Source organism: Belonocnema kinseyi, chromosome 4 (genome assembly GCF_010883055.1).
Source record: "Belonocnema kinseyi isolate 2016_QV_RU_SX_M_011 chromosome 4, B_treatae_v1, whole genome shotgun sequence".
Taxonomy (NCBI): Eukaryota; Metazoa; Arthropoda; class Insecta; order Hymenoptera; family Cynipidae; genus Belonocnema; species Belonocnema kinseyi.
Window position 1 is genome coordinate 2,918,889 of NC_046660.1, and position 15,039 is coordinate 2,933,927.

A 15,039-nucleotide genomic window follows, 5' to 3' on the forward strand; every position below is an offset into this window, starting at 1 on the left:
CGGAAATTTATGGACGTTTTTAGTAATTTATGGTAATTTTACAAGTAAATATGGCAATTTACCATAAATTACGAAAAATTCAATTTTAAACATTTTTATAAATTTCTGGAAATTTTCGTCAATTTATGGTAATTTGTGGTGATATCACAGGTAATTTCTGGCGATTTACCATAAATTCCCCAAAATGCAATTTAAAAATACTAATAAAGATACGGAAATTTATGAAAATATTCGGTAATTAATGGAAATTTTCCTGGTAAATATGGCAAATTACCATAAATGAGCCAAAAATTAATTGCCAAAATTTGCAGAAATTTCCAGAAATTTATGAATTTTTGGTAATTTATCGTAATTTGTGGTGATATTACAGTTCATTTTCTGGGTACTTGCCATAAATTTCCCAAATTGCAATTTAAACATACTAATAAATTTCCGGGAATTTCTGGAAAAATTCGGTAATTTCTGGTACCATAACATACATTGCCCACAATGCAATTTAAACTTACCTATAAATTTGCGGAAATGTGTGGAAATTTTCGGTGATTTGTGGTAATTTTAAAGGTAAATATGGCAACTTACCATAAATTAGCCAAATTTCAATTGTAAACATTTTTATAAATTTCCGGAAAATTATGAAATGTTCGGTAATTTATTGTAATTTGTTGTGATATTACTGGTAATTTCTGGTAACTTACTATAAATTGCTTAAGATGCAATTTAAAAATACCAATAAATTTCCGGAAATTTATAGAAATTTTCGGTAATTCATGGTAATTTTACTGATAAATATGGCAAATTACCATAAATTAGCTAAAATTCAATTTAAAACATTTTTGTAAATTTCCGAGAATTTATTTAATTTATTGTAATGTATGGTAATGTGAAAGGTAATTTATAGTAACTTAAGATAAATTACCCGAATGAAATTTGAAAATTCCATAAATTCACTGAATAGGATAAACAGGTCTTAAGATATCCACCTGCTATGATGATACAGAAGTGTTACTGGCTACTTCACTTGCATTGTAAAATTCCAATACATTTAAGGTACCATAAAAATGCTATAGTTTGAAAACTGCGTATATTACGTCCTTAATTTTCTACAAATGTATTTTATATTTGATCACGTGACTATATGGGCGGGATTTTTGAATTATTTACTTTAAAAATACCCAATTTCCTTTTAGAAATAACTAATATTGAGCAATTAATTCAGTATGCGTCATTATTTATCACATTCCTAAACAAATTGCTTAAAAAATAATAATAATATATGTGTTTATTGTCCTTCATAATCCGCTACGTTTTCGAGCATCCCAGTGGGCACAAAGTTTGGCGACGTCTTTACGACATCGTTACGACATCTTTACGACAACTTTACGACATCCTATCTACAGGTCGTTAAGGTGTCTTTAAGATATCGTAAGTAAGTCGTATGATCTGACAATGTCTTTACGATATCGCAAAGACACCGAAACGACATGGACATAGGATGTCGTAAAGATGTCGTAAAGATGTCGTAATTATATCGTAAAGACGTCGCCAAATTGTGTGCCCACTGGGATGTGGAACACGAGTGCAATTATTCGTTCGTGCTCGAATTTAATGTTTTTCCACGGTTTTTTACAATTTTCTACGTATATTACGTCGTTTATGTATTTACGTAGAAAGCCTCGAGTGACATGTTACAACCCATCTCTGGGAGACAGACATGCAGGCGCGAGCGAGATCATCCTCGAACATCCCATGAAGTAGATTTAGCAGTTCTATTTGATTATCCTACATTTTCGATATGGCTTGTGCTTTTTCTACTTATTCCAGTCTCTTTCTTATGAGAGACTAGAAATTAGAAAATTAATTAAAACTTATAAAACCTGAAAATTGATATGCAATGCATTAATTCTGAAAGCATTGTTTATTCTTTGTGGATAGCGTGGTATAATTTGATATGCAAAAACAGTGCATATTGACAACATATTTTTTGGAGCATGAAATGCTAAAGACACATTGCGGTGATCCCAAATTTGGAATGCAGACGTACTGCGCTTGCGCTCGGACGCTTAAGTATCGGACGCTTAAGTATCGGATCGACAACCGAACTCGTTAAGGTTAGCGCTTCTTTAAAATAATTAAATGTGAAGAGCAATTTTGTGCAGCAAATAATTAGATTAAAGTTATTAAAAATAGTTCATTGCTCACAGGAAAGACTTATAAAGTGAAATTTAAATTAATTGATAGATTTTATCCTTAAAAATAAATTATTGGTTTTAATTTGAAAGAAAAAAATATTATTTTAATCGTAAATATGAATTCACACATATTCTTATGCACTTTTCTCTTCCTGGATTGTTGAAATGAGTGAGAACAATATGATCGTTTAATTGAAAAAATTGCTTAAGATAGCGTGACATAGTTTTTAAACGGCTTCTTAAGTATTGGCTTTTGGACTTTAAACACTTAATATTATGAGAAAATAAAAGAAACATTCATGTCGAATAGAAACGACGGTTATCGCTTGAACCTAGAAAATTATATCAACTGTATCAACATATCAAGATTTGAAACATTTTTTCCGCTCAAAATAGACTTTATTGTAACGTGCTTGTTTGAGAAGGATAAACTTGACGCCTACAGTCTAAGAGATAAAAACTATACAATATATGTTTTATATAAGTTAATGAAGCACTAGAGTATTCAGAAGTTACACCGATAGTCCAATTCTTCATAATTACATAATCAGTTGTTTCTCTAATCAGAACAGATGATGATTGTTTCGGCCCTTATCTTTTCCTTGGCAATTATTCTCAATTTCATTGGTAAATATAAGAATAGCAAAAAAAATATTTTTTAAAGAAAATTAATTTTTTTAAGTTAAATGGAAATTAAAATTTGTGCGATTTAATCTACATTTTATACTAATTGCTATTTTATTACAAACTGTATTTAAGTTTTTCCAAAATTAATACAAATTTAATCCGAATTTATTTTTGGGGAATCAGATAGCGTGTGTTAGAAAATGAAATTTATAAAGTGCCCCTATTTACACGGAATTCGTGCCTCAAGAGTTACAAATTCTAATTGGCGGATTCCATATGGGAGATAATATTTTTAGTTTGACGCGCTAGTCTAAAACTTAGTATAAGGCTGTATTTGGCTTGGCAAATTTAGAATCTGATATCGAATGTTACAGATTAAGAATAGTTAGAAATCAGTAAGTTTGGGTTAGAAAATAAGTTAATTTTTGATTGCATAGTTCTTCATTTCGAACTACACATTTCTAAATCCCGACTACACAATGTAAGTACGACAACGCAAAATTGTAGTGAATTACGCCCGATTTTAATTTTTTCTTCCACCATATTTGTTCATAAACTTAATTAATTTTCTGTGAAGATTATTAAAAATTCGAACGAATTCGTATACGATTTACCCAGAAGGGGAATCTGATAATATCTTTTTGCGATCCTGCAGACAAACCTGCGATCCCTGTAGAAGAAATTAGTTTATGTAATATTTTCTTCGAAAGAGAAAATATAACATGCATGAAAAATATGCCAGAGGAAAAAATTAAAATCCAGCTAAATATACTGAAAGAGAATACACAGCAAAAAATCAATCCCCTGTTCCTTGTTGCAGAATGGAGTTCACAGTTCGATTCTTCACCAAATAGGAAGTCTATCTCTGGTGATCCTCGTGACAGACCTTCGCCTTCTCTTGATTTGTCTCTTTCTCTTGCCATACCTCAATCTCCGCGTTCTCGAGTCAGTTCCCCTCCTTCCGCCGAGCCTTCTATTCGAGCCAGGTCCAGGTCTCCTGCTGCCAGGGACTCCCCTTCACCTTTGAACATAATTAGATACGGACTTGAACATGACCAACTTAGATTTATTCGGCTTATTCCATTGATGAATCTAGAACGGCAATTTGAAATTCGAAAGTACACTTTTCCTCCCGATGTACCAACTTTTTTGGCAGGAAGATATCGTGCACGTCTTCCCATGCCAACCGAAGAACAATTAGTATTATCAACGTCCAATGGTGACGTTTTTGCATTATTAGAGAAAAATAATAAACTTCTTCGTGCAATATATCATTTGGAAAGTAGCCCTCGAATTCAGACTAATAAACGGGTAAAAGTAAACATGAACAGCGGCGCGATTAAAGAAATGTCTCAACAAGAAATCGAGGAATGTTTACCAGGCAGCACTGCACCAATCTCTAAGCGTTTCAAAATAGTTTTTGTACATGAACTTTCTTCACAAAATTAATGTAATTTAAATAAAAAAGTAATCCAGAATAGGATTGAAAATATATTATAGCCTTTTACTAATTTCTCTACAAACCTCCACTCACATATTACATAAGTTTTTTTTCTAAAAACTCACAACCACCATTTATAATGCATTAAAGAAACATACATGTACCTATTAAAGGAACGTTAAACGTCTGCTTGCGGTTATCTTGGGTTCCCAGGGGTTCCTAAACAGGAAAGTAAGAGAAATTCTGAAAGTATATTTCAATATGAAAATATGCCTTATCCTGTCCTGTCCTATACTATCTAATCCTATCATATCCTATTTGATAATAACCAATCCTATACAGGGATCAATACCCCTAATTTTTAAAGGGTCCGATAGCCTAAATGGTCCAGAAAGGGTTCGTTACAAAGCCGGACCTATGAGAATTAAAAGCATCCGGATCCCGACCTAGACCCTTAAGATTATGAAAGGTTGGAGTCCAGATCCGTATCTTTTTGAAAAGGTCCAACCTCGGACCCGGAGCTTGAGAATTTAAGAATTCCGGTCCGGATTCGGATTATTAAGCGATTAAAGGTTTCGGGTTTGAACCTGGACCCTTTAAAATGAAAAATGTTCAATCCTAACCCGGACCCGTAAGAAATTGAAGGTTCCAGTCCAGATCTGAACCCTTACGGACCTTTTAACCTCGGGTTCAACCTAAATGGTTCTTCTCCCTGATCCTATCCGATCCTTTTTCCAAAACCTATCCTATGCTTTTTATTCTAACTTATCCCATCCTATTGTCTTTCAGTCGATCCTATTCTGTCTTATACTAAAATACCTGGTTTGATTCTATTCTGTTTTATCCAATCGTATCCCATCCTGACTTACCTTATGCTACCCTATGCTCTCGCTTCTTATTCTGTGTTTCTCTATCATATGCTAGCTATTTCTATCATATGCGATCCCCACTGATCATATACTATTTGATCATAATCAAACTGATCCTATCCGATCCTATTCTACCCCACCGTATCCAGCACTATCTAATCGTACCCGGTCCTACATCATTTTAACTTATCCCATTCTGTCTGATTATATCCAATCTTATCCGATTCTATCATATCCTATCCAATCCGATCCTATCCATGCTAATCCCATGTTAACTTATACGAATCTACCCTACATTTTTTACCCTATCCTATACGATCATACCCGATCCTACCCGCTCTTATTCAATTGAAGATTCCTTATTTTGATTGAAAATAGTTTAGCTGAAGAAGTAAACATTGTGTTAAAAATTATTTTTTTGGTGCCAAATTATGCTTTTGACTTAAATTTTTACTAAATCTACCTTTTTGACTGCAAATAAATTTCTTTTCACTGCAATTTAAGATATTTCATTTTTAGCGAAAATTGGCCTTTTTTAGTTAAAAATTCATTGAATTTGTTGCAATGTCTTTTTTTTTTGTAGAAAAATAATATTCTTGCTTTAAAGTTCACATTTTTAGTGAGAAATATGAATATTTCATTCTGGAATGCAAGTTTACCTTTCTGATTGAACATTTTTTCATTTATTTGAAAATTCATTTAATTAAGGCCATGCGAAGAGTGGTTCCCGTGACCAGATTTCTACCTTACCGGCACTTTATTCATTTCCTATCTCATTTTCACAGGAAGTGCCACTTCGAGTGGAAAATTTGTGATAATAAATAAAAAGTACTCAGAAACGTGGATCTGAAGTTGCAGGTTATGTTGTTCTTACATATACTCTCTACGATACCTGTGATTGCCTCATGAGCAATGGATTTGCGCACAGGCCTTTTAAAAGTATTATTCAAATCATCGACAACTGTAATTTTGTTTTTGGTAATTCTCTTTCGTTAAAGCACTCTCGGCTTTAACGAACACATTCCCATCACATCTCTCGCGCTTTGCGCTCTATTTTGTCAAAAATGTTCAATGTGCGCGTCCTAAAAAAACAATTTTGTTATGAAACATTTGATTTTAACTTTCATTGTTTTTTCATAGATTTAATTTGTTTATTTTTAATGTTATTTCTTACGATTTAAACTAGAAATACTCATCCTAGTTTAAAAATAAAAATTTATTATAGTTTGTGTCGTTGTTCCAAAAGGTTGGTTCTTTTTATTTTAAATATATTTTTATAACAATAGCTTACACAAAATTTGTAAATCTTTTTTAGTTGACGAACTTTTTTATTTTATTTTGTCTCTCGTGTCGTTCATTTAAAGCTTTAATTTTTTATTTTTAATGTTGTTTTTCATGATTGTAACCAAAATTTCACGTTGCATTAAAAATAAGCTTTTAGAAATTACCTACAAATTTTCCTTCCAAAGCTACCACCATTTTTAATTATGAAATATATGTGCACAGCCTTATGAGCATTCACATTAACACTTGGAGGCATAACGTTTTCTACTGGATAATTTCCTTTCAAAATTTGTGTTTAGAAGTATTTGGAGTCCCTTAGTGCAAATATGCAGTCCGAATAATCAAATTTGCATTTTTAAGATAGCAGATTCAAAATGACGAATCAAAATGGATCAAAAACGATATTAGTATCCCAAACATTTCACTTGGTGCTTTTCGGGTTCGCTGACACAACCAGTTTTTTCTTCAATTAGAAAATATAATTGTTGTTTCTACTTTTTCTTTTGTTTGGCAGTTATACTCAATTTTTTCGGTGAATACATACTCTATATGCTCTATCCTTCATTCTATTTTCTTTTCAAACATCATTCAAGTTTTTCCAAAATAAATACAAAATTTAATCTGCATTTATTCTTAGGGGATCCAGACAGTAAGTCCCAGAAAAAGGAAATTGATAAGGTATCCCTATTTATATATAATTCGTACGTCCAAAGTTACAAATTAAAAATGGCAGACCGTTTCCCTTCATTCTCCCTTTGTCATATTTTTCACACTTCCTAACCTTGAAATACTTCCTTTACTCCTGCACCTCCATTTTTTCATTTATGCCCTTCCTTCCCCCTCGTTTTCTGTTTATCACTTCCCACTCGCTCGCTAATTTTTCCTCTTTCTCTACCTCTTCCAATTTCTTCCTTTCTTTTTCAGTATGTTCCCCTTATTATTCTTTCGTGCTTTCTCTTTTTTCTGCTGAGTTCCTTTTTTATATTTCCGTTTTTCTCCATTTTATTTCATATTCCTTTATCCAACCATTACTTTCCCTGCATTAATCATTCCATTAACCTCTAACATCTTCTAACATCTGAATAACAAATTAAAAACAAACTTGTAACACGGGTTATAAATCTGTAAATTTTGATTAAAAAATTAAGTCATATTTTAACTGCATAATTTTTCATTTCGCACTACATGCGTTCAAAATTCAGAGTACGCAACGTGGGAGTGGTTACGCAAGATTTAAGACTATGAAAAAGGTTTTCATGACATACCAACATAAAATTGTCCATTTGGAGAAGAATTTCAGCTCAATTTCAGCCTTCCTTAGGAATGCCAAAGAATTCTTAGTGAATTGCCAAGAATTTCGTACGGTATTTAAGTTGCTTCTGTGCTATTTGATCATAAATAAATCTATCCAGAGCTGGAAACCCCTAGTTTTTAAAGGGTTTGGAGACTTAAATAATCAAGTACGAGTCCAGTCCAACCTCGGACCCATAAGAATTAAAATAATCCGGATCCCGAACTGAAGCCTTACAAATTTTAAATGTCCGATCCCAGACTCAGATCATTGAGTAATTAATGATTCCGGATTCGGACCTGAACTCTCAATCAGTATTCATTATTTACTCAAGGGTGGTATTTTACATTGACAAGAACAAAGCGTTCGGCAAACCTTGAGGATGTGGGTTACATAACATTTTACCAGAATACAAAATATCCGTGAAAGAGCAATGTATAAATAATTATCTTTTATGAAATAACAATCTTTGACTTATGCTAAATTATGAGTTGTAGTGTAACTGATTTTCTTCTAATGACATTTAAGCAGAAGGAAAACCAGTTAAAAGTCTTACGTCATTACGTAAATCACAAACCATTGGGCACAAAATTTGGCGACGTCTCCACGACATCGTTACGACATCTTTACGACAACTTTACGACGTCCTATGTCCATGTCGTTGAGGTATCTTTAAGATATCGTAAATGAGTCGTATGATCTGACGATGTTTTTACAATATCTCAACGACACCGAAACGACATGGACATAGGATGTCGTAAAGTTGTCGTAAAGATGTCGTAACGATATCGTAAAGACGTCGCCAAATTTTGTGCCCACTGCGAAATGGCCCCTAAAACATTAAAAAGTTCAGGCCCTGACCCGGATCCTTAAGAAGTTGAAGGGTCGAATCCAAAAAGAAATCTTAAGGAACCTTTTAACCTTGGATCCAAATCTAAAGGGTTTTAATTTCTGATCTTATCAGGTCCTATTTAAATGTAATCCTATTCCGTTTTAAGTAATTCCGTGCTATTTTCTTGCATTCGATTCTAATCTATCCTATTTTAAAATACATGATTTCGTCCTATCTAATTCAATCCGATTCTGTCTTATACGATCATATCTAATCTTATTTGATCATGACCTATTCTATAGAATTTGATTCTACCCTATTCTACTCGATCCTAGCCAATCCTAACATACTTTATCCTACCCTAGGCTATCGCATCCTGTTCTCTGTTTTCCTATCTGATTATATTATATTCAAGCATCACTAATCTGATTTTTTTGACAGAATAGTTACCATTTCCATTTACATTTACTTACATAAATGATGATTTAATTGTAACCACCATTAGTAGTTTAATTGCGTTTTAATTGTTATGCCGGCACTCCAACTCAAGATTTTCCTCTTCGGTCTCACCCCGTAATACCCGGCGGCCAACCCAAAATTCTACATTTTCCGTCAGATCCAAAAACCAGCCGAGTAAGAGGCACAATTTCGAAACCTAAATTCTGTTCTAAACTCTCTCTCTCATTCGACTCATTTTCTTTCTGATTGCATGCTGACTGATCTCCATTCTAAACGAAATCCAAACTAACAGAAGAATAAAATTGCAATGAGAATCAAGACTTAACACCTTATTATATTAAGAGATATTTAGATATGTAGGCTTGAAAAATGGCAAAAAGGCTAGTTTGAGCGTGCCTAGGTAGCGCGACTGTTCATTCTCGCGCTTCGCGTTCGATAATGTATTTACCAATTTTGACATTAAAGATGATTCTCAAAGCACCTACGGCTTTGACGATTACATTCTCATTACCATAATCGTTTTTAATTTTCATCCAAATTAAAAATGTCATTTGGATAATTTGCAAGTATTTTTGTCAATTATCGGAGACACTGACAAAATTTTCGGAAACTTGAAAAAAAATTGTCTCAAATGTTGAAAAAGCTCTAATTTTTTAAATTGTGTGCTAATCGAAAAACTCGGCTAGAATAGTTTAAAATGTATTTGGTATGTATTGAAAATTTTGAATAAAATTTTTGGATTTATGAAAAAAAAAACATTTTTTCTATTTTTTGAAAATTTTCGAAAGGTATATAACTTTTCCAATTTTCATGAAAATTAAACATTTTCTTTGCATAATTTGTAAGTCTTTGACTCATCTATGAGAAACGTTGACGACAATTTATAAAATTTCAACCACAAAAATGTCAAAATTTTGAAAATGCTCTCAATTTTTAAATTTTGGTTCGAAATATCTGATTAACGAACTTATTCTTTATTTTGGGGACCTTCAGAATTTTATCAAATGGGGACTCGATTGGACAAATCCTTCAAAAGTTAGCATGGCTACAACATTTAGGTAACCATACATACAGACATATAGACCTACAGACTATACGGACAGACAGACAGACATCGATGAAATTTTATGTTTTTCGGATTCTGTGAGTGCCAAAACGTAAAAATCCGTTAAAACCCACAGATTGAAAATTTGGACGATTACATTACATTCTCAGGAATGAGAATGTAAATATCCAATGACTGCACATAATCTGACTCACTAGATTTTAAGAACAAAATCGGACAGTACGGACTTTTACTTTCCGGACAATTGTTATGTTCCCGTTATGCCGCTTTCGCTTTTCACCAAACCAATTTTTGGAGGATTTGAACTTCCAAGGGCCCGAGCAAATACAATGCTCACCCACAAGGTACCCACGTAACGTACTTCTCTTCTCTCTTGCACGCGCTCGTACAATTCCCTTCTTCCTCACTAAATCTATCTCACTTTTCGCTCTCTACACCTCAACGTCACTCTAGTGGGCCGCGTGGTAACACCTCACAAATTTCGGTTAAGACCCAGTGGGCACAAAATTTGGCGACGTCTTTACGACATCGTTACGACATCTTTACGACATACTATGTCCATGTCGTTTCGATGTCTTTGCGATATCGTAAAGACATCGTCAGATCATACGTCTTATTTACAATATCGTAAAGACATTTAACGACATGGACATAGGATGTCGTAAATTGGTCGTAAAGATGTCGTAACGATGTCGTAAAGACGTCGCCAAACTTTGTGCCCACTGGGGAATCTTTTTCTTCAAACTTTGATCAAGTTTGTTCAATTTTATTTTAAAATCGATACTTGTTATTATCAACGACTTTGACTTGGGCCTTCTACTAAGGAAGTTTTGTTTTAATTAATAAAATCCAGTATCATGACCCGAGGATTCCTTACTCTTTTAAAATATATTATAATTATGTTCCCCTATAGGATAAAATTATTTTTTCATATTCTTTTATTATTCCTTTCTTTTGTTAAGCTTTCATTTATAAATCTTGGTTAAATGATTAATAATGAAAATAGGGGTAGTAATAATAATAATAATAATATTAGGGGAATAACAATCGAACTAAGAATTATATAATTAAATGGAAAATTATAGAATATTTGAAAAATATCGTTGCAAAAATAATAATAAACATAATTATTGTTTTAAATATTATTGTAATTCTCAAAAGCCTTTGAGTTCAATTACTAATGCAAGATTAATTTCTACAATTATACTTTTTAACTGTTCAATATAATAATTAAAGAAGAAACATGATTATAATGATTATAATTATTATTATTTTTATTATGTCAATAATAATTTATATTTAAATTACTTATATTTTATTCAGTATAAAATATTTTAAAATTATACTTCCTTTAAACCAATTTTAAACGTATTATCTTTTAATTAATTTCGATTGATGATTATTTTAAAGATGATAACACAGGACCACAAAATGAAATCGAAAAGTTCTCTGACTTTCGGGTTCGCTGCTCACGAATCCGTGGTCCCTATGACCCCTAAACTTCAGAATCAAGGTCGTTTGAAGGTCAACTTCGTTGATTTGAGAGATATCATCTTTTTTAGCTCAGATTCTAAAAGTGCGGGAAATTTTACGTTCTGACAGATTTTCACTCACGGGTTCCCGTGACCTCTAAAGGGCACATGAAGGTCAAACACATTCTTTAGAATTTCTAAACCTAATAGTTGGTCATGGTTTGCTCATATCGAGGTAACGATTTTGACAAAAGACGCGTTCGGATGTGCTGACCACGAATCCGTAGCCACTATGACCCCTATACGTCAGGATCAAGGTCATTTACAGAAGAAATAACACTCGCACTAAGATTCACATCCAATTGCAGAAACTGTTGCAATTCTGGCGGACTTCTTCTGATACCTGGGTATTTTTTTACTTTTATCCACACCTGTGAGTAACTTCGATAGCTTTTACAATTTGGCACGACTGTCTTTATGATGCATGTGTAGAAACTGTGACTCTTCCTGTCCTCATTACCAGTAACTATGATATGAGAGAAATTGATGTGTCGACTAACAAAGATTCTTCTAATATAGATGCTTAAATATTAAAATGCAAGTTGAAGATTCAATAAACGAACATAATAATCACATTTTTATAGATAAATCAGAAGAAATGGATGATCATCATACGAGTTCTAATGCGTTTACTTAAGGTGAACTAAGTGACTTGGTTCGAGACGCAAGACTATCGAAAGAGCTTTCAGAGCTAGAAGAATTTAGATTGAAATAACAAGGGGTCTAGATCTTTATATCGAAATCGAGATAGCTCATTTAGGAAATTTTATTCAAATGAACTGAATTTGGAATATTGTAAAGATGTTAAAGATCTAATAAATGAATTCAAGTGCGTTAAGTATGAAGCTAGTGACTGGCGTCTATTTATAGATTCTTCGAAATAACGAAAGCAACATTATGTAAACAAAGACTGGCCACTTAGAAAAAATTTAACACCAGGTACTATGAATATTATACAGGAAAGCTTTTTCCCTGTACATAAAGTCAATTGTCCACCTCTACATATTAGGCTAGGTTTGGTCAAACTATTCATCAAAGCAAGAAGAACTTACCAAAAGGAAGTGATGCCTTTATGTACTTTGAGAAGTTTCCAAAACTTTCTGAAACTAAGATTAATAAAGGAGTCTTGGATGGCCCACAGATAACGGAACTGATGCAGTATAAAGAATTTGAAAGAAGAATGGTAAAGAAAGAGCGACGGGCATGGCGAAGTTCCCGAAAATTTTAAAGAAAATTTCTAGGAAATAACAAAATGCTGTTTACAGGAATATTGTGTATAGAATGTTAAGAAATTATAGAGAAGTGGGATGTCTAATGAATTTAAAGATCCTATCTCCTCACTGTCATATTGATTACCTCTTACAAAATTTGTGGGACTTCAATGAGGAACAGGGTCCAAGATTTCACCAAGACTTCAAGGATTTCGAAATAGGATACCAATGTTAATGGGACATAAGTATGATGGCGGACTATTGCTAGTCTCTCAAGAGAGATACAACTGCTCCACATAAAAGAAAATCTCTTCGTAGATCTTTCACTATTAAACGAGCAGGTTATTCGTGAATTTATTTTTTTAGTGATAGCGTATATCTGACCTTCATATGACCTCTATAGGTCACTGGGACCCGTGGGTAAAAATATATCCGAACATCAAATTCCCCGCTCTTTAATAATCCGAGCTCAAAACGATAATATTTCTTCAATTCACGAAGTTGACCTTCAAATGACCTGGATCCTGACGTGTAGGGGTTATACGGGCCACGAATTCGTGAAGAGTGCACACGAAAACGTATATAAAAGCCAACCTTGGGATTTCCATACTAGATATTAAAGATTTTTGGCTTAATTTGGCTATAAAAGCTTGTTTAATGTTCTGCTTAGTCGAATTCTGCATCAGTCATCATTCCACATCATGCGGGACACTAAGCCCTGCACAAAGAAGAGGAGGCTTCCTAGAACATGCGCAGTGGATGAGAGTATCGCTCGCACAAGAGTGCTGGGAAACACAGGAATATGTGCCGATTTGCGAAACTCGGATATCGATTGTGCGCCACCACGCTGTGGGGAAACTAACTGACAACTCTCTTACTTTCTTGCAGCTTCACTGATTCTAACAATCTTTAGTTACAATCTTCTGTGGCGTTCCGACTATCACCTGAGAAGATGGAAAGAAAAACCCCACTCTGAACTTCATTCGTTACTCTGAGATCGCAGAGATACCATTGCCGTGAAAGTTTAATCTAGGAATAACGATACAAGGAATTTATTCAACAAATTATAAGAGAAACGCACATTGGAGGATGACATTTGCTAGACAGGATCTTTTTATTATCTCTGTTCTATTAGTAGTAAATTGTCGCTTTTCAACGTCGTGTGTCGGATTGGCAGATACGCGCCGTTAAAACTAGTTTATTGCTAAAGCCGGACAAGCTCATGGCCAACTTTCAAGTTTTACATAGTCGAGTCAGTGCATTTTTTTTATTAACGGAAATTATTGTTCCGAATAAGTGGTTGGGGTTGTCCATCATTTAATTGTCTTTCGAGTTAACAACGGTTTACATGAAATAGTGGTCATTCGGAGCACGCCAATGATGAAAATTTAACGAAAATGGCGTCAATATGATGTATATTTAACGATACTTGGTGGTGGAAGGGGGACCTACAGTTTAAGGTGGGTTCCGAACCACCAAGAGCAACAGCCTTAAGTACTTAGAGAAAACCTTTTTCTCTAGAGGTACCGGTCCCACGACTCTCCGGAGATGAACAACTCCCTTGCTAGGCTAGTGTTCACCGCATGGGCCACCGAGACTCTTCCAGAGTGCGAGGCGGGAATCGAACCCGCAAGCCGAAGGAGTGGGTCCAAAGCCTACGCTTTAGCCCCCACGACCATCGTCCCACTTCTAGTTAATCTAAAATTATTGTATACTTCATTCCACTATATGGTGTTTCATTTGTTTATTTAACCTACCACTCTTGCGTCACTCCATATCCTGCCACTCCATCGGAGTTGCCGAGCGTGACTTAACCATATAGTTGGTTAAGTGAAATTCATAATTATAAATTTTGGTTGTTTTGGTGTAAAACTAGCTGACGCCTTTCTGGCAATTTGTTGGACTCATCGTCGAGTCCAATTTAGTTTTTAAATCATAGAAATCTCTAAAAAGAAATAATTAATAAGAAGCCCTCTTATAATACGAGGGTGAATCAAATATTAACCGAAATTATTTTTCAATATTTATTTATTTATAAAACAATACAAAAATACTATTGATTATTTTTCTACATAGTCTCCTTCGCGCTCTAGACATTTTTTCCAGTGTTTTGGAAGCTTGTTAATTCCTTGCTCATAGAAACTTTGAGGTCGAGTCCTCAACCAATTGCGCACAAATTCCTCAACATCTTGATCGTTGTCAAATCGCAATCCTCCAAGTGCATCTTTCATGGGCGCA